Source organism: Phoca vitulina, unplaced genomic scaffold (genome assembly GCF_004348235.1).
Source record: "Phoca vitulina isolate PV1807 unplaced genomic scaffold, GSC_HSeal_1.0 scaffold19, whole genome shotgun sequence".
Lineage (NCBI taxonomy): Eukaryota > Metazoa > Chordata > Mammalia > Carnivora > Phocidae > Phoca > Phoca vitulina.
The window spans coordinates 3927743-3948065 of NW_022589722.1; the positions used below are offsets into that span (position 1 = coordinate 3927743).

The 20323-nt window shown below is 37.4% G+C and overlaps 1 protein-coding gene across 2 annotated transcripts in view; it reads left to right on the forward strand.

Moving 5' to 3' along the window:
- TMTC3 (transmembrane O-mannosyltransferase targeting cadherins 3) overlaps window positions 1-19059 on the forward strand; it is a 91569-nt gene extending 72510 nt beyond the window's left edge. The window contains exon 17 of one of the 2 annotated variants that reach the window (XR_004300899.1): window positions 18616-19059. The gene's annotated coding sequence lies outside the window, so the exon portion shown is untranslated. Of the gene's footprint in view, window positions 1-299; window positions 404-18615 lie in introns of those variants that run through there. The other variant, XR_004300898.1, reaches the window with a different exon arrangement.
- Window positions 19060-20323: the final 1264 nt, after the last annotated feature.

Here is a 20323-nt window from a genome sequence, read left to right on the forward strand (position 1 = left end):
AAAAAGAGCACCTATGCTAGCAAGTCTCTACACTCCTTTGATCATATATCACTAAGAGCAAAATGATTTTTCATACACTCCCAGTATATAGCAATTCATTTATAAATTATATACACACACTACTGTCAATTCATATTTTAAATCTGAATATGTTTTACTTCTTTCTGTATGAAAGCTACGTGATAAGTAGAGGTAAATGAATATTTTCTTCCCATTCCCCAATGGATTGCTTTGCACAACTACTGGAATGTGATCATTTCATTCTGCAGACTACTGACTTACCATAATTTTATCAACAGAGAAGACCAGGAAGGACCTAGGATTACCTGTCCTTTAACAAAAAACAAAAAGCGGAGGAGCAAGATGGCAGAGGAGTAGGAGACCTAAATCGTCTGGTCCCAGGAATTCAGCTAGATAGTTATCAAACCATTCAGAATACCTACAAACTCAACAGGAGATCGAAGAAAAGAATAGCAGCAACTCTCTGAACAGAAAAGCAACCACTTTCTGAAAGGTAGGACGTGTGGAGAAATGAATCCAAGGTGATATTTGGGAAGATAGACCGCGGGGGGGAGGGAGCCTCCATCAGCCAGCTACTGGCAAGTGATAGAGCAGCGGAGCACAAAATCAGAACTTTTAGAAGTCTGTTCCACTGAGGGACGTCGCTCCAGTGGCTAAGCAGGGGGTGGAACCCTCTCTGGGACAGTGTGGTCTCCGGACCCTCGGGGTCACAGAAAGACAGGGGGTGCCTGAGTGTGGCAGAGCTCCCAGGTATTGGAGCGGGGAAGCCAGCTGCAAAGATGGAGCCGAGGAGTGGGCTCTCAGCTTGGGGTTGCCATAAACTGATCCGCGGCAAAGTCGGGCCACTGCTCTTCAAGCAGGGACCCAACTAGTGGCAGATCCGGGGAGACTCCCCTTCCTCCCCTGGGAGGAGCGGAACGGGAGCACACCGCAGGAATCTGCTGGGTTCGGAGACTCCAAATGGGGTCATGTGCCAGAGATAGAAATGCTCTGTCACAGGCCAGGTGAGCACGGAGTGAGGCCAGAGACCGGGGAGACAGGAGTGATTGACTGCTTTTCTCTGGGGGCTCACTGAGGAGTGGGGACCCAAGCTCTCAGCTCCTCTGGGACCAGAGATTGGGAGGCTGCCATTTTCATTCTTGTCCTCCAAAGCCATACTGAAGCAGGGAACAAACCTTCAGGAGCAAACCTGAGCAGATTACTTAGCCTGGCCCCTGGCAAGGGCGGGGCAATTCCGCCTCAAACAAAGACTTTTTAGAATCACTGCAACAGGCCCCTCCCCCAGAAGATCAGCAAGAATATCCAGCCAATTCTAAGTTTACCGATCAATGACAACGGCAGAACTCCAGTGCTAGGGGAATACAAGATGTAGAATTCATGGCTTTTTCCCCATGATTCTTTAGTCTTTCCAAGTTAATTTTTTAAATTTTATTTTTTTCTTTATTTTTTTTAGTTGAATTTTTCTTCTTTCCTTTTTCAACCAACATTTTATCAATTGCTTTTTTAAATTTTTTTTTAGTTTTTCATTTTTATAGTCATATTCTATCCCTTCATTGTATTTAACCTTATTATATATATATATATATATATAAAGTTTTTCTTTCTTTAAAATTTTGGGAGGCAATTTCTTCTAACAGACCAAAATACACCCAAAATCTAGTGTGTGGCTCTGTTATTTTCACCAGCCTGGTCATATTCTTTTTTTTTCCCCCCTCTTTAATTTCTCCCCGGTTTCGGTTATCTTCTGATTGTTTAGTGTATATTTTTCTGGGGTCATTGTTACCCTTTTAGCATTTTTTTAGCATTTTGTTCTCTCATTCATCTATTCTCTGGACAAAATGACAAGACAGAAAAACTCATTGCAAAAAAAAGAAAAAGAGGCAGTACCGACTGCCAGGGACCTAATCAATATGGACATTAGTAAGATGTCGGAACTATAGTTCAAAATGACGATTATAAAGATACTAACTGGGCTTGAAAAAGCATAGAAGATACTAGAGAATCCCTTTCTGGAGAAATGAGAGAACTAAAATCTAACCAAGTCAAAATCAAAAAGGCTGTTAATGAGGTGCAATCAAAAATGGAGGCTCTAACTGCTAGGATAAATGAGGCAGAAGAGAGAAAGAGTGATATAGAAGACCAAATGATGGAGAATAAAGAAGCTGAGAAAAAGATAACTACTGGATCATGAGGGGAGAATTCGAGAGATAAGTGATACCATAAAGCGAAACAACATTAGAATAATTGGGATCCCAGAAGAAGAAGAAAAGCGAGAGGGGAAGAAGGTATATTGGAGCAAATTAGAGCAGAGAACTTCCCTAATTTGGGGAAGGAAACAGGCATCAAAATCCAGGAGGCACAGAGAACCCTCCCTCAAAATCAATAAAAATAGGTCAACACCCTGACATCTAATAGTAAAACTCACAAGTCTCAGAGACAAAGAGAAAATCCTGAAAGCAGCTCGGGACAAGAGGTCTGTAACCTACAATGGGAGAATCATTAGATTGGCAGCAGACCTATCCACAGAGACCTGGCAGGCCAGAAAGGACTGGCATGATATATTCAGAGCACTAAATGAGAAAAATATGCAGCCAAGAATGCTATATTCAGCTAGGCTGTCACTGAAAATAGAAGGAGAGATAAAAAGCTTCCAGGACAAACAAAAATTAAAAGAATTTGCGAACACCAAATCAGCCCTACAAGAAATATTGAAAGGGGTCCTCTAAGCAAAGAAAGAACTTAAAAGTAACATAGACCGGAAAGGAACAGAGACAATATACAGTAACAGTCACCTTACAGGCAATACAATGGCACTAAATTCATATCTTTCAATAGTTACCCTGAATGTAAATGGGCTAAATGCCCAAATCAAAAGACACAGGGTATCAGATTGGATAAAAAAAACAAGACCCATCAATATGCTGTCTGCAAGAGACTCAATTTAGACCCAAAGACACTGCCAGGTTTAAAGTGAGGGGGTGGAAAACCATTTACCATGCTAATGGACATCAAAAGAAAGCTGGGGTGGCAATCCTTATATAAGACAAATTAGATTTTAAACCAAAGAATATAATAAGAGATGAGAAAGAACACTACATCATACTTAAAGGGTCTATCCAACAAGGAGATCCAACAATTTTAAATATCTCTGCCCCTAACATGGGAGCAGCCAATTATATAAGCCAATTAATAACAAAATCAAAGAAACACATTGACAATAATACAATAATAGTGGGGACTTTAACACCCCCCTCACTTAAATGGACAGATCATCTAAGCAAAAGATCAACAGGGAAATAAAGACTTTAAATGACACACTGGACCAAATGGACTTCACAGATATATTCAGAACATTCCATCCCAAAGCAACAGAATACACATTCTTCTCTAGTGCACATGGAACATTCTCCAGAATAAATCACATCCTGGGCCGCATATCAAGTCTCAACTGGTACCAAAAGATTAGGATCATTCCCTGCATATTTTCGGACCACAGTGCTTTGAAACTAGAACTCAATCACAAGAGGAAAGTCGGAAAGAAATCAAATGTATGGAGGCTAAAGAGCATCCTACTAAAGAATGAATGGGTCATCCAGGAAATTAAAGAATTAAAAAAATTCATGGAAACCAATGAAAATGAAAACACAACTGTTCAAAATCTTTGGGATGCAGCAAAGGCAGTCCTAAGAGGAAAGTATATAGCAATACAAGCCTTTCTCAAGAAACAAGAAAGGTCTCAAGTACACAACGTAACCCTACACCTAAAGGAGCTGGAGAAAGAACAGCAAATAAAGCCTAAACCGAGCAGGAGAAGAGAAATAATAAAGATCAGAGCAGAAATCAATGAAATAGAAACCAAAAGAACAGTAGAACAGACCAATGAAACTAGGAGCTGGTTCTTTGAAAGAATTAATAAGATTGATAAACCCCTGGCCAGACTTATCAAAAAGAAAAGAGAAAGGACCCAAATAAATAAAATCATGAATGAAAGAGGAGAGATCACAACCAACACCAAAGAAATACAAACAATTACAAGAAAATATTATGAGCAACTATATGCCAGCAAATTAGATAATCTGGAAGAAATGGATGAATTCCTAGAGATATGTCAACTACCAAAACTGAACCAGGAAGAAATAGAAAACCTAAACAGACCCATAACCACTAAGGAAATTGAAGCAGTAATAACAAATCTCCCAACAAACAAGAGCCCAGGGCCAGATGGCTTCCCAGGGGAATTTACCAAACATTTAAAGAAGAATTAATACCTATTCTTCTGAAGCTGTTCCAAAAAATAGAAATGGAAGGAAAAGTTCCAAACTCATTTTACGAGGCCAGCATTACCTTGATCCCAAAACCAGACAAAGACCCCATCAAAAAGGAGAACTACAGACCAATCTCCCTGATGAACATGGATGCAAAAATTCTCACCAAAATACTAGCCAATAGGATCCAACAGTACATTAAAAGGATTATTCACCACAACCAAGTGGGATTTATTCCTGGGCTTCAAGTTTGGTTCAACATCCACAGATCAATCAATGTGATACAATACATTAATAAAAGAAAGAACAAGAACCATATGATCCTCTCAATAGATGCAAAAAAAGCATTTGACAAAGTACAGCATCCTTTCTTGATTAAAACTCTTCACAGTGTAGGGATAGAGGGTAAATACCTCAATATTATAAAAGGCATCTATGAAAAACCCACAGTGAATATACTCAATGGGGAAAAACTGAGAGCTTTTCCCCTAAGGTCAGAAACACAGCAGGGATGTCCACTATCACCACTGCTGTTCAACATAGTACTAGAAGTCCCAGCCTCAGCAATCAGACAACAAAAAGAAATAAAAGGCCTCCGAATTGACAAAGAAGAAGTCAAACTCTTACTCTTTGCAGATGATATGATACTTTATGTGGAAAACCCAGAAGACTACCACCCCAAAACTGCTAGAACTCATACAAGAATTCAGTAAAGTGGCAGGATATAAAATCACTGCACAGAAATCAGTTGCATTTCTAAACACCAACAACAAGACAGAAGAAAGAGAAATTAAGGAGTCGATCCCATTTACAATTGCACCCAAAACCATAAGATACCTAGGAATAAATCTAACCAAAGAGGCAAAGGATCTGTACTCAGAAAACTATAGAATACTCATGAAAGAAATTGAGGAAGACACAAAGAAATAGAAAAACGTTCCATGCTCGTGGATTGGAAGAACAAATATTGTGAAGATGTCCATGCTACCTAGAGCAATCTACACATTTAATGCAATCCCTATCAAAATACCATCAACTTTTTTCAAAGAAATGAAATAATCCTAAAATGTATATGGAACCAGAAAAGACCCCGAATAGCCAGAGGAATATTGAAAAAGAAAAGCAAAGCCAGTGGCATCACAATTCTAGACTTGAAGCTCTATTACAAAGCTGTAATAATCAAGACAGTAAGGTACTGGGGGCACCTGGGTGGCTCAGTTGTTGAGCGTCTGCCTTCGGCTCAGGTCACAGTCCCAGGGTCCTGGGATCGAGCCCTGCATCGGGCTCCCTGCTCTGTGGGAAGCCTGCTTCTCCTTCTCCCACTCCACCTGCTTGTGTTCCCTCTCTCGCTGTGTCTCTGTCACATAAATAAATAAAATCTTAAAAGAAAAAAAAAGACAGTATGGTACTGGCACAAAAACAGACACATAGATCAATGGAACAGAATAGAGAGCCCAGAAATGGACCCTCAACTCTATGGTCAACTGAACTTCAACAAAGCAGGAAAGAATGTCCAATGGAAAAAAGACAGTCTCTTCAACAAATGGTGTTGGGAAAATTGGACAGCCACATGCAGAAGAATGAAACTGGACCATTTCCTTACACCACACACAAAAGTAGACTGCAAATGGTAGAAAAACCTAAATGTGAGATGGGAATCCATCAAAATCCTTGAGGAGAACACAGGCAGCAACCTCTTCGACCTCAGCTGGAGCAACTTCTTCCTAGAAACATCGCCAAAGGCAAGGGAAGCAAGGGCAAAAATGAACTATTGGGACTTCATCAAGATAAAAAGCTTTTGCACAGCAAAGGAAACAGTCAACAAAACCAAAAGACAACCGACAGAATGGGAGAAGATATATGCAAATGACATATCAGATAAAGGGCTAGTATCCACAATCTATAAAGAACTTATCAAACTCAACACCCAAAGAACAAAGAATCCAATCAAGAAATGGGCAGAAGAATGAACAGACATTTTTCCAAAGAAGACATCCAAATGGCAACAGACACATGAGTAAGTGTTCAACCTCACTCAACATCAGGGAAATCCAAATCAAAACCTCACTGAGATACCACCTCACACCAGTCAGAATGGCTAAAATTAACAAGTCAGGAAACGACAGATGTTGGCGAGGATGTGGAGAAAGGGGAACCCTCCTACGCTGTTGGTGGGAATGCAAGCTGGTGCAGCCACTCTGGAAAACAGTATGGAGGTTCCTCAAAAAGTTGAAAGTAGAGCTACCCTATGACCCAACAATTGCACTACTGGGTATATTCCCCAAAGATACAAATGTAGTGATCCAAAGGGACATGTGCACCCCAATGTTTATAGCAGCAATGTCCACAATAGCCAAACTATGGAAAGAGCCAAGATGTCCATCAACAGATGAATGGATAAAGAAGAGGTGGTATATATATACAATGGAATATTATGCAGCCATCAAAAAAATGAAATCTTGCCATTTGCCACAACGTGGATGGAACTAGAGGGTATTATGCTAAGCGAAATAAGTCAATCAGAGAAAGACAATATCATATGATCTCACTGATATGAGGAATTTGAGAAACAAGACAGAGGATTATAGGGGAAGGGAGGGAAGAATGAAAAAGATTAAACCAGAGGGGGAGACAAACCGTAAGAGACTCTTAATCTCAGGAAACAGAGGATTGCAGAAGTGGGGGGGGCAGTGGGAGGGATGCAGAAGTGGGGGGGCGGTGGGAGGGATGGGGTGGCTGGGTGATGGACATTGCAGAGGCTAAGTACTATTGTAAGTGCTGTGAATTGTGTAAGACTGATGAATCACAGACCCGTACCCCTGAAAGAAATAGTACATTATATGTTAATAAAGAAAATAAAAAAAAACCTCAAAAAACCCCAAAAGCCCTTTCACAAAAGGAATACATTCCTTTATCTAGAAAAATAATACTTGAGGCAAATGGTAAATACTTGGTAGAAGTATTTCTTAAGAAAAGATAATTTTCTTTTGAAACTTACTGGAATGATACTCTTAGCAAGATTTATTCTCTTAAAAATACCCAGGGGATCAACACACTATGTTGTAGAGGGGAAATATCTTTTTTCACTAATGAGAAAACATTAATTTTTTCTTGGTTTGATTAGCTTGATACTCAAATACATGTTTTAAAAGATAATTGTTTCTCATTATTTGTCCTTTTGACATAAAAATAATTGGCAATGAAAGATAATTGTTCCAGTTATCGTCAAAAATATTTTTTTTTTTTATGGATACACAGTTCCATTTTGTTCTCCACAAAGATAACTAAACATGAGTCTGGGTCAGAGTCTCTCTGAATCCAAATAAAGGCTTAATTCTTTAAAAATTCTGATCTTTAAGATACTGATTGCAAAGAAAAACTAGCAGTAACACAAGCCCCTGCAATTTGGAATATGATATACATCTCCTTTCTACACATTACAAATAATTTAGTTTTTAAATCTATAGATGACACTTAGAAAGGTAGATAAATTCAAATAACCTTTCAATTCATTCAATTAGTTTGCTTCAAAAATTATCTTACCCTCACTAATTGCTTGTTTTGAGTTCATTAAGTCATCTTATTAATTTTATAGAGATACAATCAGAATCTTTAACAGATAATCTGAAGCAAATGCTTACTCTGAAGCCACAGGACAAAAATCATAGAAATTATTTTTAGCAAGAGCACAGTTTCAGCGTAGAAGGTAGAAGACATGTTGGGGACAATAATCTCTGATCTTTGTTAAAATACTGACATTAAATATCAAATGATAATTTTTTAAAACAAGTCACTATTTCCCACTGTCTTCAAAAACTACATAAAAAAGCCTCTTGTAGACCCTCAATAGAGAAATAAACAGCTTTTTTTAAAAGTAAAATCATTACTTACCAAAAAGATAAAATCAGAATATTTTTCCAAGCCTAAACACATTAAAGAAAAAAAAAAAGTCTCTTGCAATCAGTGTACATCTTTTCACCACATGTATGCTTTAGTCAAATTATATCTATAAAGTGTATTTTTAAATATTGACTTTAAAACAAAGAGTTTTGGGGCACCTGGGTGGCTCAGATGGTTAAGTGTCTGCCTTTGGCTCAGGTCATGATCTCAGGGTCCTGAGATCGAGTCCCACGTCGGGCTTCCTGCTCAGTGGGGAGTCTGCTTCTCCCTCTGCCTCTCCCCTCTGCTTGTGCTCCTTCTCTCTCTCTGAAATGAATAAATACAATCTTTAAAATAAATAAATAAATAAATAAAACAAAGGGTTTTAAAAATGTGCCACAATGATATTCATGGTAAATATAAGAAAAGATTTGGTTAACATCTTAGCCAACTTAATGTAAGTCAGTGTTTTTTCAACCTTGATTGTCAACTAGAATTACCTGGGGAGCTTTTTAAAAAGTACTGATGTCCAGAACCCATCTTAGAGCAATTAAATAATAATCTCTGAGGGAGGTTCCTGGACTTTGTTGTTTTGTTAATGATTCCCATGGACATTCAGTGTTGAGAATATCTAATCTAAATAAGTAATTGTAGGGCGCCTGGGTGGCTCAGATGGTTAAGCATCTGCCTTCGGCTCAGGTCATGATCCCAGGGTCCTGGGATCGAGTCCCGCATCGGGCTCCCTGCTCAGCGGGGAGCCTGCTTCTCCCTCTGCCTCTTTCTCTCTCTCTGTCTCTTATGAATAAATAAATAAAATCTTAAAAAAAAATAAGTAATTGTAGCTGTGATAATAATAACCATCCCCATCTGTGGAGTGCCCCTCTCTGTGTCAAATATCGGTGTTTAACCTACATCATGCAATTTAATCTCTACTGTAAAAAAGATTTTACTCTCTATATAAGAAAACTTACCCAAGCCCACCATAGTCAGTAGCAGTGCCAAGACTCAGACCCCACAGTCTCCCTCTCTGAAACACCATCACTCTCCACTCTGCTCTAAGACCCCAAACAAAGATGAAACAGACAACACTTGATCAGTCAGGAGCCAGGCAAAGGAAAAGTATTTCCTTTGATTTTCCTAGAAGTTCTGGGCAACAACTACAAGAAAAAAAATGGATTGGAATACTTCTAAAATGTATTCAAGGCAGCCCTCAGTTTAGGATGTGGTAGGCAGAATAATGGTACCCAAATATGTCCACATCCCACTCCCCAGAACCTGTGAATATGCTACCTTACAGGGTAAAAGGGACTTTGCAGATTTGGTTAAGGATTTTGAGGTAAAGAGATTATCCTGTGTTATCTGAGGGGGTCCAGTGTAGTCACAAAAAGTCCTTATAAGAGGGAGGCAGGAGTGTCAGAGTCAGAGAAGGTGATGAGACCATGGATGAAATCAGAGTGATACAGGGACATGAGACAAGGAATGCTGGTAGTCTTTAGAAGCTGGAGAAGGCAAGGTAATCTGTTCTCCCCTAGAGTCTCCAGAAGGAATGCAGCCCTGCCAGTACATTTTGAACTTCTTACCTCCAGAATTGGAAAATAATAAATGTATATTCTTTCAAGCCTCTAATTTGTGGCAATTATTACAGCAGCAATGGGAAACCAATACAGAAGATACTGTATTTGCTATGTAAAGTCATGAGATTATGTAAAACTCCACCTACTGAGGCATTTTAGGCTAGTTCACAGATAGAGTGTCTTAGTGTTGTGAAAAAAGAAACCACCATTCATAGATTGCATTAATTGGCCTGATATTTGCAAAGCAGAAGGAGGGAGAGAAATCACACAAAAATTTAGGGTCAGCCACCTCGGTGATGTTTCTGGAGCCCAGTGGTTTGGAACCTATGAACATATCCCCTCAAAGGTAGAAGACATGTTGTACCTTGTACCACCTAGCACTAAACGGGGCTTGATGCTTGGTGGCCTTTTTGGATTTTGGAGACAACATATACCTTATTTGAATGTATTAATTGAAACCATTTACCGAGTAATCCATGAGGGTCCTGATGTTGAGTGGAGACTGGAGCAAGAGAAGGCTGTGCAGCAAGGTAAGCCCTCAATACAGGCTGCTCTGCTAATTGGGCCTCATGACCCAGGAGATCCAATGATACTCAGAGTGTCTATGGCAAACACTGATGTACTGTCAAGTCCCTTGCAAGCACCAATAGGAGAATATCAATCCTCCAGAGTTTTGGGGTAAACCATTGCCTTTTTCTGCAGACAATTATTCCTCTTTTGAGAAATACATCCTACTTCCTAAGTTCGTAACTTCCTGGTAAAGACTGAATGCCTAGCCATGGGACATCAAGCAACCATGGGGCCTGAGCTTTCCATCATCATTTGGGTGTTTCTGACCCACCGGGCCATGAAGTTGGGCATATTCAGCAGTATTTTGTTATTAAGTGGAAGTGGTATATAGGCTCAGGCTCCTTTGACAAGGACTCCTGTTGCATTGTCTCATCTCTTTCAGCACACACCTATGATTATGGAGAGCTCCTTATGACCAGTCTGCTGAGGAGGGGGAAAAAATTTATAGATGGTTATGTACAATTTGCTAGCACCAACAATAGGTACATTGCTGTAACATTATAGTCTCACTCAGGGGTGATCTGGAGGGAAAAGGTGAATGGAAATAATCTTAGTAGGCAGAACATTGAGTGGGACATTCTGTTGTCTACCCTGTCTACACAAAGAGATGGCCAGAAGAATGGGTCTACATTGACTTATGGGAAATTGCTGGTGGTTTGGTTTTATGATCAGGGACTTAGGAAGAATAGGGCTGAAAGTGTAGTGGCAAGGAGGTCTGGAAAAAATGCATGTGGATGGATTTCTGAAGCTTGACATATAGTGTGAAAAAAAATTGAGTCTCGCGACTGTTCACCAAAGGGCGTCTACTGTAGAGAAGTCTTTCAGCAATTAGGTGTACCAAGGGACATGTTCTCTAAATGTCAGATGCCTCTTTCTCCATCTAGTACTTGCTCAATGAGCTCATAGGCAGAGTGGCCATGGTGACAGGGATAGAGGCTATACATGGACTCAACAATCTGAACTTCCTCTTACCAAGGTTGATCTGGCTACTGTTTCTTAGTAGTTCCTACCTATCAACAGCAAACAGAATCACCATGCTCTTGATATGGCCATATCTGTATCTATATCTATATCTATGTCAGTCCTGCAGTACATATAAGTTTTGTAAATATTTTTTTCATGCTCTGTGACTTTCCTTTTGTCTTAATGGTGTCTTTTAATGAGTAATTTTTTTTTATTTTAATTAATTTTGTTATTTTTTGTTTTTTGGTTCTTGCCTTCTCTTATCTGAGAAATCTTTGGCTACCTCCAGGTCACAAAGATTTTCCTATATTTCATTCTAAAAATTTTATAATGTTAACTTTTGGATTAGGTCTATGATCCATCTCAAATTAATTTTTGTGTATGGTATGCGTTAGGGGTCAGAGTTTGTTTTCATGTGAATATATATTTATTCCAGCACCATTTGCTGAAAAGGCTTTCATTTTTCATTGGATTATTTTGAAGTCTTTATCAAAAACCATATAACTAAATAAATGTAAGTCAATTTTTGAGCCCTCTAATCTGTTCTGTTGATCTATTTATCTGTATGCCAGACCCACACTGATTAATTATTATAGTTTTATATCCAGTCTTGAAACCAGGTAATATAAACTTTCCAACTTTAGTCTTCTTTCTCATAACTATGCAGAATATTCTGGGTTCTTGCATTTCCATATACATTTAAAAATTAGCTTGTCAATTTCTACAAAAAAGCCTGCTGGGATTGGGACTGATGCTATCTTTGTTGTCCTGCTGGTAGATGAGAAGTTTTCCTAATAGGATTATTATTTAATTACTGAACATTACAGGATTTTGTTAAATTAGACTTCTGCTGATTTAGTAATCCTTTCATGTGCTGAGGACATGATGGTGGCACTGACAGTGTTGTCTTCTGTGTGTGGCCTGGACTGAAAAGATCAGTGTAATCCTAAAGTAATTCTTTATCTTCTGTACCTAGCCAAAAATTTCATTGTTTCCATCTAAACAAACACCAGTAAAAATACTACAAGAAGGAAATGATAATAAATGTGCTAGAAACAAATGGCTATAAACACAAAAAAGGAAAACCGTCTTACTGGTTAGTCTAATGATTACCATCTGCTCATGACAAATTGGCCCTTTCCCATAAGTGAGATGGGTTTTTGAAAGCAACTTCATTTGGGATACTTCAGAGTAAAACCACATCAGCAGAATTCAGGACTCCCTGTTGTCAGACAGACACTATATAATCACAATATATTATTTTATTCTTACAAGGGTTATACATGAACTCCTTTAACAATTCAACCAGAAGCCCTTTGAAACCCTTTATCGGGCAGAAAACCTTGATCTATCACTCAACATTCTTCAGTAGCTGCTCACAGTCTTTTTGTTTCTTAGTAGTTGACTTGTTTCCAGGTGGATCATATAGGCTTTAAAGAAAATATAGTTTAAAAACTTGATCCAGGCATATGATCTATCAGATAATACCTTTCATAATTTATTTCCATAGCTGTACAAAGCCACCAAATTCTGCGACTTGCTTAAAGAGCTCTTAACAGAAGGGAGTCTGTTTAATTTAAGTCAGTAGATACTTTGTCTCTTGGCTAAACATAGTCCACAGAGAGTTTTGAAAATGAAGATGTACATGGAGCATGATCTAAGAAACCAAAGAGAAATAAACTGAGTGTAGAAATTTTATGGCTAAAAATGTTGTTTGTGGCAGCTGTTAGTATAATTCACGGTCACTTTTCAGTGGAACTGGCTGCGTATGCACCATTCCACCAAACCCATATTTAACAAGTGACCACTCAGTTTTAAGCTGTATTAAGCACTGGAGATAAACATACTAATAAAATGCTGTCCAGGCCTCAGGTAATTTCACAGCTAGTAGGAAAGGAATATGTAACAAGAGCTAACTCTAATAATAAATTATGACAGAGTTATGTACAAAGTGTTCTAAGAGCCCATCTGGGGGACAGTGAGTACTGCTGGAGAAAGTGTCTGTATTTGCAGACAGAGGTCAAAGACAGCTTCACTAAGGAGATGGTATTAGAAATAGGACTTAAAGAATTGAGTAGGGATGGCTAGTAAATCTGAAATTGGATGAAAACAAAGTGTGCCTTAAGTCTAGAATAAATTTTAGGGTATGTTAAGTTCTCAGTTCCAACACTAAATTAATTCTTTATTCAAGTGCTTTTTAAAATATATATTCTGAATCTGTATCTTTTAGGATTACATTAAGTATTGGCCATTTTTGTTGCTACTTATTACTCCTTAGTTTTGATTAGGAAACCAGGAATGTTCTCATTGACAGTGAGGGTACACAAACATTTTATCTCATTGGCAATCCAAACTGTTGTAAAGGGTTTTCTCCTATCCATCAACTGGTAGCAGGGTCTATGAAATGGTTGCTGTAGGAACTCTTTGCACACCTTAGTGGGAATCAGTTATATTGAAGCACCATTCTCTGAGGGCTGTGCTTTCCTAGCCATTCAGGACATCTGAATATTAGCAATTCTTTTGTATTTATTGGATTATATAATTGCCTTTAATAAAAGCTTAAAGAGTTATTTTACTTGGGACTTTATAAAAATAATGTAAGGCGATCTTGAAAATAAATGTATACTAAAAGTTGAGAAAATAATGCATTGCTATGCAATCACTATAAATACAGCCTGCTCTTAAGAATGCAGTCCTTAGGAACCTGGATTCCCTGGTGAAACCCTTGGCATATGTGGCCAAGGAACATCTCTAAAGATATTAGCTCAGTTCTATTTGATTTCTCTTTTTACTTATTCATTAAATTCATTTCTCCTTCTTTTAAGTCTGTGTCTATTCTTGTCTGAATTGGAATAGCCACTTCTCTTGTATCAGGGAGGTGTGTCAGGGCTTTAAAATCAATTGCCCCGTACTCTGAATGTCCCCATCCAGAATTGTTCAACATTTAGACTTGAAAATAGGGAGTCAGCATCATTTGTTGCTCAATAATATTTATCTCAGAGATATCGATGAAAATAGGATTTAAGATTGTCTCCCTTCTGTAAAATCTTGAGAGCAACTTTTTATTGCCTCCCAATTTTTTTCAGTTAGCATCTCTCTTTCTTTCTCTTTTTCTTCTGCATGGCTCAACATTGCCATGACTAAGATTTTCTCAAATATAGCATTTCCCATAATCTTATTCTTTTCAGTAAAGATTATTTCCCACACTCTCATTACTCTACGGAGAGTGGCTAATGATATGAAATGGATGCTTAATGGATACACTGTGAGATCCCCATACTGGGATGGAGCTTTTTATGGGAAGAAAAAGGAATCAGAATTCCCTTTCTCCTGGATTTATCTTCCCTAGTAGAATGTTATGATTGGATTGGCAATTTTTTCTTGGGAAAAGCCTCTGTGATCAAGGACAAATACTTCTTCTAGGAGCATAAAATAGCCTGAGAGGTCCTCAGCTCTGGATGGCCTTTTGGAGCCCATAGAGAACCCGAGGGAAAAGGGATCAAGGGGAGATAGACTAGCTGTGTACTAAACTTTAAGAAATAGATTTAAAAGTGAGAAAGATTTTTGATGTTTATGACTTTTCCAACCAAACTCATTATAGCAGAGATTTGGTGAAGGAACCCTAGCAAGGAATAATGTACATATGTTGCTGAAGTGTAGTTAGTATTATATAGCTCAGCCATGTTAGTGGCAAGCCACCCAATAGAGTACAGATGCATTGCAGGAATGGAGCTTTAATATCTTAGAAACTTCACTAACAAAGGCAATTAGCTCAATAGCGAAACTGAAATATAATACAGGATCTCAGAGAAATGATCTTTTGTCAGCATGTCTACATAAATTCTTTCTTCTTCCACTCCACCCTCCCCAAATAGTTTTTATAGACTGAATACATTGTGTATATTCATTGACAATACTCTAAATATAGGAAATACCTTCTTAGGACAAGCTAAATGGCTCTCATCTCTATCTTTATTTTACTAGCACTCGTTTAAAAAGGCTTTGTAAATCTATTAGCACATTTCAGAGCTGTCTTCATTTAGAAACAGACAAACTAAGTTACTAATTGATCTTTTCTGAAGACATACTCCAGTATAAATGAAGAAATTTTAAGATCCATGAACATAATGAGGATGTCTTACTTCTGTATTTTAGTAGTTAATATAATGTTAGTACTTAATACAATGTCTGTTGAATGTATGAGTGAATGAATGAAGAGAACTTAAGAGATTTGGACTTCATCAACATGGATAAAAAGGCACAACAGTGCTTTTAAAAAAAATAACATTTAAGCTTATAATTCGTAGTCATTTTACTAAAAGTTCTCTTGAGTCCAGAAGTTCCTTGATTCTGATTTAGAAGTGGAGAAATCTCTCTTTTTGGTGCCTCTAGCTGCCTTACCTGCATATTTGGAAGTACTCTGACCAAAAGCAGAAGAATGGAATCTAGTCTTCCATTGGAGATTTATTAAACTTACTGAATACTGGTATTAAAATAATATTTTAGTAAATTGTAAGTCTTCTCTTCAATAAAATGCTTACTGAGCTAGTTTATTACTTAGGTAAAAACACTGTTTAGCTTACTAACAACCAACAAAGGATGCCAAGTTACATTGTATGGGGGATGTTGTGAGGGGTGTGTGCAGAAGGAAGGGCAAGGGCTCAGACCTCCCAGGCAGGCACAGCCATTGCCACTTCTCATCTCTGGAGATGGAATCGTTTCAAAGTTGGAAAACATTCAAGGATGTAATTCCTTGCTTTCCAGATGAGAAAGCTGAAAGGTAAAGTAGTTTAAGAAGTCCTATTTTGTCTAGCACAGAGGAAAAGAGAACACCGTCTTGTGGATTTTCAATGACTAGACCATTGAGATAGAGATCGAAGTATTCATAGTTAAGACTTTGCTTTAACTAATCAAAGTGAAATAAACAAGGAAAATATTCTTTCAACTAATTCTGGTGGTGTTATTTTACCTTCCTCTTCAGTTATGATTTTTATTCCTATTGCTTAGTGACAATGTTCAGAGAAATGTGGCATTTTTGCCATCATTTTGGTAAACTTGGTTATTTTTGTATGGCCATCTGTCCCTCAGCTAGATTATTAAGGATATTCTTAACTGTTCTTTCAATGTGAAAACAGAGAAGAAAAAAAAAGGTACTGAAATGTTTGTCTATGCAATACCTAGGTGGGTGGAGGGGGATAGAGGAAGAGAGAGAACACATAGGGATATGCTTTAAGTATTACTGAATTATAAGATAGGAATTAAGAATTTAACTTTTACAAAGTTTAATGCTACTTAAAGAACATGGCACTCCTAATTTTTTTTCCTGTCAAACCTTCTAAGCTACGTATAGAGTTCCTATGATTTGCCTCTATAAATATTGTACTATTTATTCTTACTGATACATGCAATGGTGGTCTGACTTAGAAAAATACTTCTTTACTACGAATAATTACCTAGTAATATCCTGCCATAAAAGCTATATATGTTCACAAGAGAATCTAGACATTACAGACAAGAAAAAAAAAGAGATAAAATAAAAATCACATGTAATTTCACCATCTAGAGATATTTCTCTTATAAGTTAGTATAGATCTTTGCTGTTAAAAAGGATGTTTGAGAGGTGTGTGTAACAACTTCTCAATGAGTTTAACAACATTTGAAAACACTCATGACACATGAAGTGAAAATAATCATATTTTAAAAACATAGTTCTGGATGAAGTAGGCATACTTGCCTCTATTTCTTTGCTAAATACAATTAAGTACAACAACCTCTGACTCTCTCTAGTCAAAGGACCAGGAAAGGGGTAACCTAGCAAAACAGAAACTTTTTAGACAATAACCACCCTACTTCACTCAAACACCACAGGAAACAAAACAAAACGCTGCTCCACTTTCATCCCAGTCAGCAAAAGCCCAAAGGGGAGTCTAGACCTCCACCCTTACCTGGGTGTAATGAGGACTCTCACCTTCTTCACCAGTGTGGTATCAGAGAAGGTTGAGTAGGGAGCTGAGACTTTCACTTCTGCCTGGTGGCAGGCATTGTCCCCCATGGTTTCAGTGGAAGCCACGTGAGGATCCTGGATTTCTGTTGCCATCTAACCATACTAAGTACCTTCTTTCTTCCCACCAGTGTCAGAGGAGACAAAGCAGGAAGCCAGAAACATTCACCATGATCTAGTGGTAAGGAGCCCTCCAACTGCAGTGTCAGTGGAAGTCATATAGGAAGCACATGATTTTTTATCATATCCTGCACATGTTCTATATTATGTTATGAGACTCTAAACCTCATTGAAATCTCTGTTTTAGCAGACCTCTTCCGACATGTAGGGATGAGAGTCTTGGTTGCTTGCTCAACCTTCTTTGACATCCTAAGGGAGGAAAACCTTGTTACAGCTTAAGCAGAGGTGGTATTTCATGTTCTCCAGTAAGTGTCTGATGGCACTACTCTGCCTGGAAGAGGAAAAAGCACCTCCCAAAGCAAAAACCAGGAAATCTCAACTTGTATGAGAAAAGTAGATGATAACCCTGAGAAGACACCAATGTGGAGATTAAAGATTTCAAAGCAGCCATCATAAAAACACTTCAGTGAGCATTTATTAACAGGCTTAAAACATGAAAAATTAGAAAATCTCAAGAAAAAATAGAAGATACCAAGTAGAAATTTTAAAACTGAAAATATAATAACTGAAATGAAAAACTCAGTGGATTGGCTCAATAGCAGAAAGAAATGGACAGAGGACAGAATATGTAAACTTGAAGATACTACAATAAAAACTATCCAATCTGAACAAAAGAGAAAAATAGATGGAAAAAGAACAAAACCCAGGAACCTGAAGGACTATAATAAAAAAATCTAAAATTGGAGTCCAGAAGGAGAGTAGAAATAGGATGGGGCTGAAAAGTAATTTGAAGTAATGACTGAAAATGTCTCAAATTTGGAAAAAAACATATCCTTCAAATTCAACAAGCCAAGTGAATTCCAAACAGGCTAGACCCAAAAAAAAGTTGTACAGATGTGGCTTAGCCTTAATTATAATAAACATTCTCCTTTTGTTGGTTGCTTTTAGCAGATTATTTTTAACTTTGACTAAGTTACGGTGCCTCTACAAGTAGGAATTATGCAGCTATTCTAGCGGATTAAATATGGACCCAAATTTCTCATTCTCTCCATTGAGGGGTGGAGTTTATTTTACCTCCCCCTAATTAAAGTCCTGTGACTGCTTATCACATGAAATGCAATGGAGGCAATGTTGTGCTAATTCCAGGTCTAGCTGTTAAAAAGAATAGCATTTTCTGTTTCCTCTGTCTTGGAATGCTCACTGTAGGGACATTCTTTTTCAGAACAAAGCCACCATGCTGTGAGAAACCCAAGCCCCATGGGAGAGGCCAGAGCACCTGACAATCTACATCAACTGTCAGTCATGTGAGTGAGCTCCTTTGGACCAATTCCAACCCAAATGAGCCCCCAGATCACTGCATCCCCAGTCAACACGATGTGGTAAATCAGAACTGCCTAGCTGAGCTGGGTCAACCACAGAATTAGGAGATATAATAAAATTGTTGTTTTAAGCCATAAGCTTTGAGTTTCTTGTTATGCAGTAGCAGATGCCTGAAAAAACTAATAAAAACTATTAGAAATAAAAATGAATAAAAATAAAACTTAGAAAATAAAAGCTATTAGAAAATAGACTTTGATGATGCGAGAAAATGTTGATTTTAATGTTAAATGCAAAAAGAGACAAAGTATGATCGATATTGTTTAAAAACTTGTGGTACAGACAATATAAGTTAGTACTTCATTTATATGTATACAATATAATCATCTTGGTTTTTTATAATTGTATGACTAGAAGGAAATACATATATACATATACATGTATTATACATAAATATTTATAAATATATTAATAAATATTAATATATAAATATACTAATATGTATTTATATGTTATATATAATATACATATATTTGTATACATGTATACATACATATATAAATCTATATCTATATATGATATAATCATCTTGGCCTTTTATAATTTTATGACTAGAAGGAAATACAGTGTTACTAGTAGTTGAATAATTTCCTAAATCTCTATACTTTTTATAATTAGCAGGCAATACTAGATGTAAGAGAAAACACTTTCAGTATTTTCTCTATCAATTAACAACAGACAATAAATCTGATAGTATGGGGAAAAAGCAGTATATATAATAATAATTAGATCTCAGTTTGGAAGAGAAATTCAGAGCAGTATATATAATTATATATCTACATATGCATATATGTAGATATGTATATATATATATATAATGTTATAATTTAGACAAATAAAAATTATTAGGAGAGTTAACCCTAATGCTTCTAAGTTGTAAGAAACACCAGTTCTAATTTACCTTTGTTCTGATGACCAAATAATTATTTAGAGTGTCAGCAGGTCAATCAGCATTGCCTCTTGCTAGCAGGGTATATTTATGGTTCTAATTTATGATCAAATGACTTCTGGTTTAAAGTTAAAATTATTTTTAGAAGCAGTTGTTTTATTTTATTTATTTATTTATTTTTAAAGATTTTATTTACTTGTCAGAGAGCGAGACAGAACACAAGCAGGGGGAGAGGCAGGCAGAGGGAGAAGCAGGCTCCCCGCCGAGCAAGGAGCCTGATGTGGGACTCGATCCCAGGACACTGGGATTGTGACCTGAGCTGAAGGCAACGGCTTAACGGACTGAGCCACCCAGGCGTCCCAGAAGCAGTTGTTTTATATAAAAGTATTTTGAAATGTATTATCCCTCTGATATACTAATTAGAATTTCTAAGAGATACATACATCATAGAGAGTAAGATATGAAAGTGAACTTTGTTAACCTCTATCTAGTTAACCTTTCAATTTAGAGAGAGATAAATAGAAGCTAAGGAGCTGATCAGATCTATAATGCAAAATAGAAACTGTAAAGAGAGTAGCAGAGAGAGTAAATTTGGTAATCCAAATTGGGTCATGAGACATTATACAGCCTTCCTGAGGTCTTGAAGTGGTGGTGGTGTTGGGGG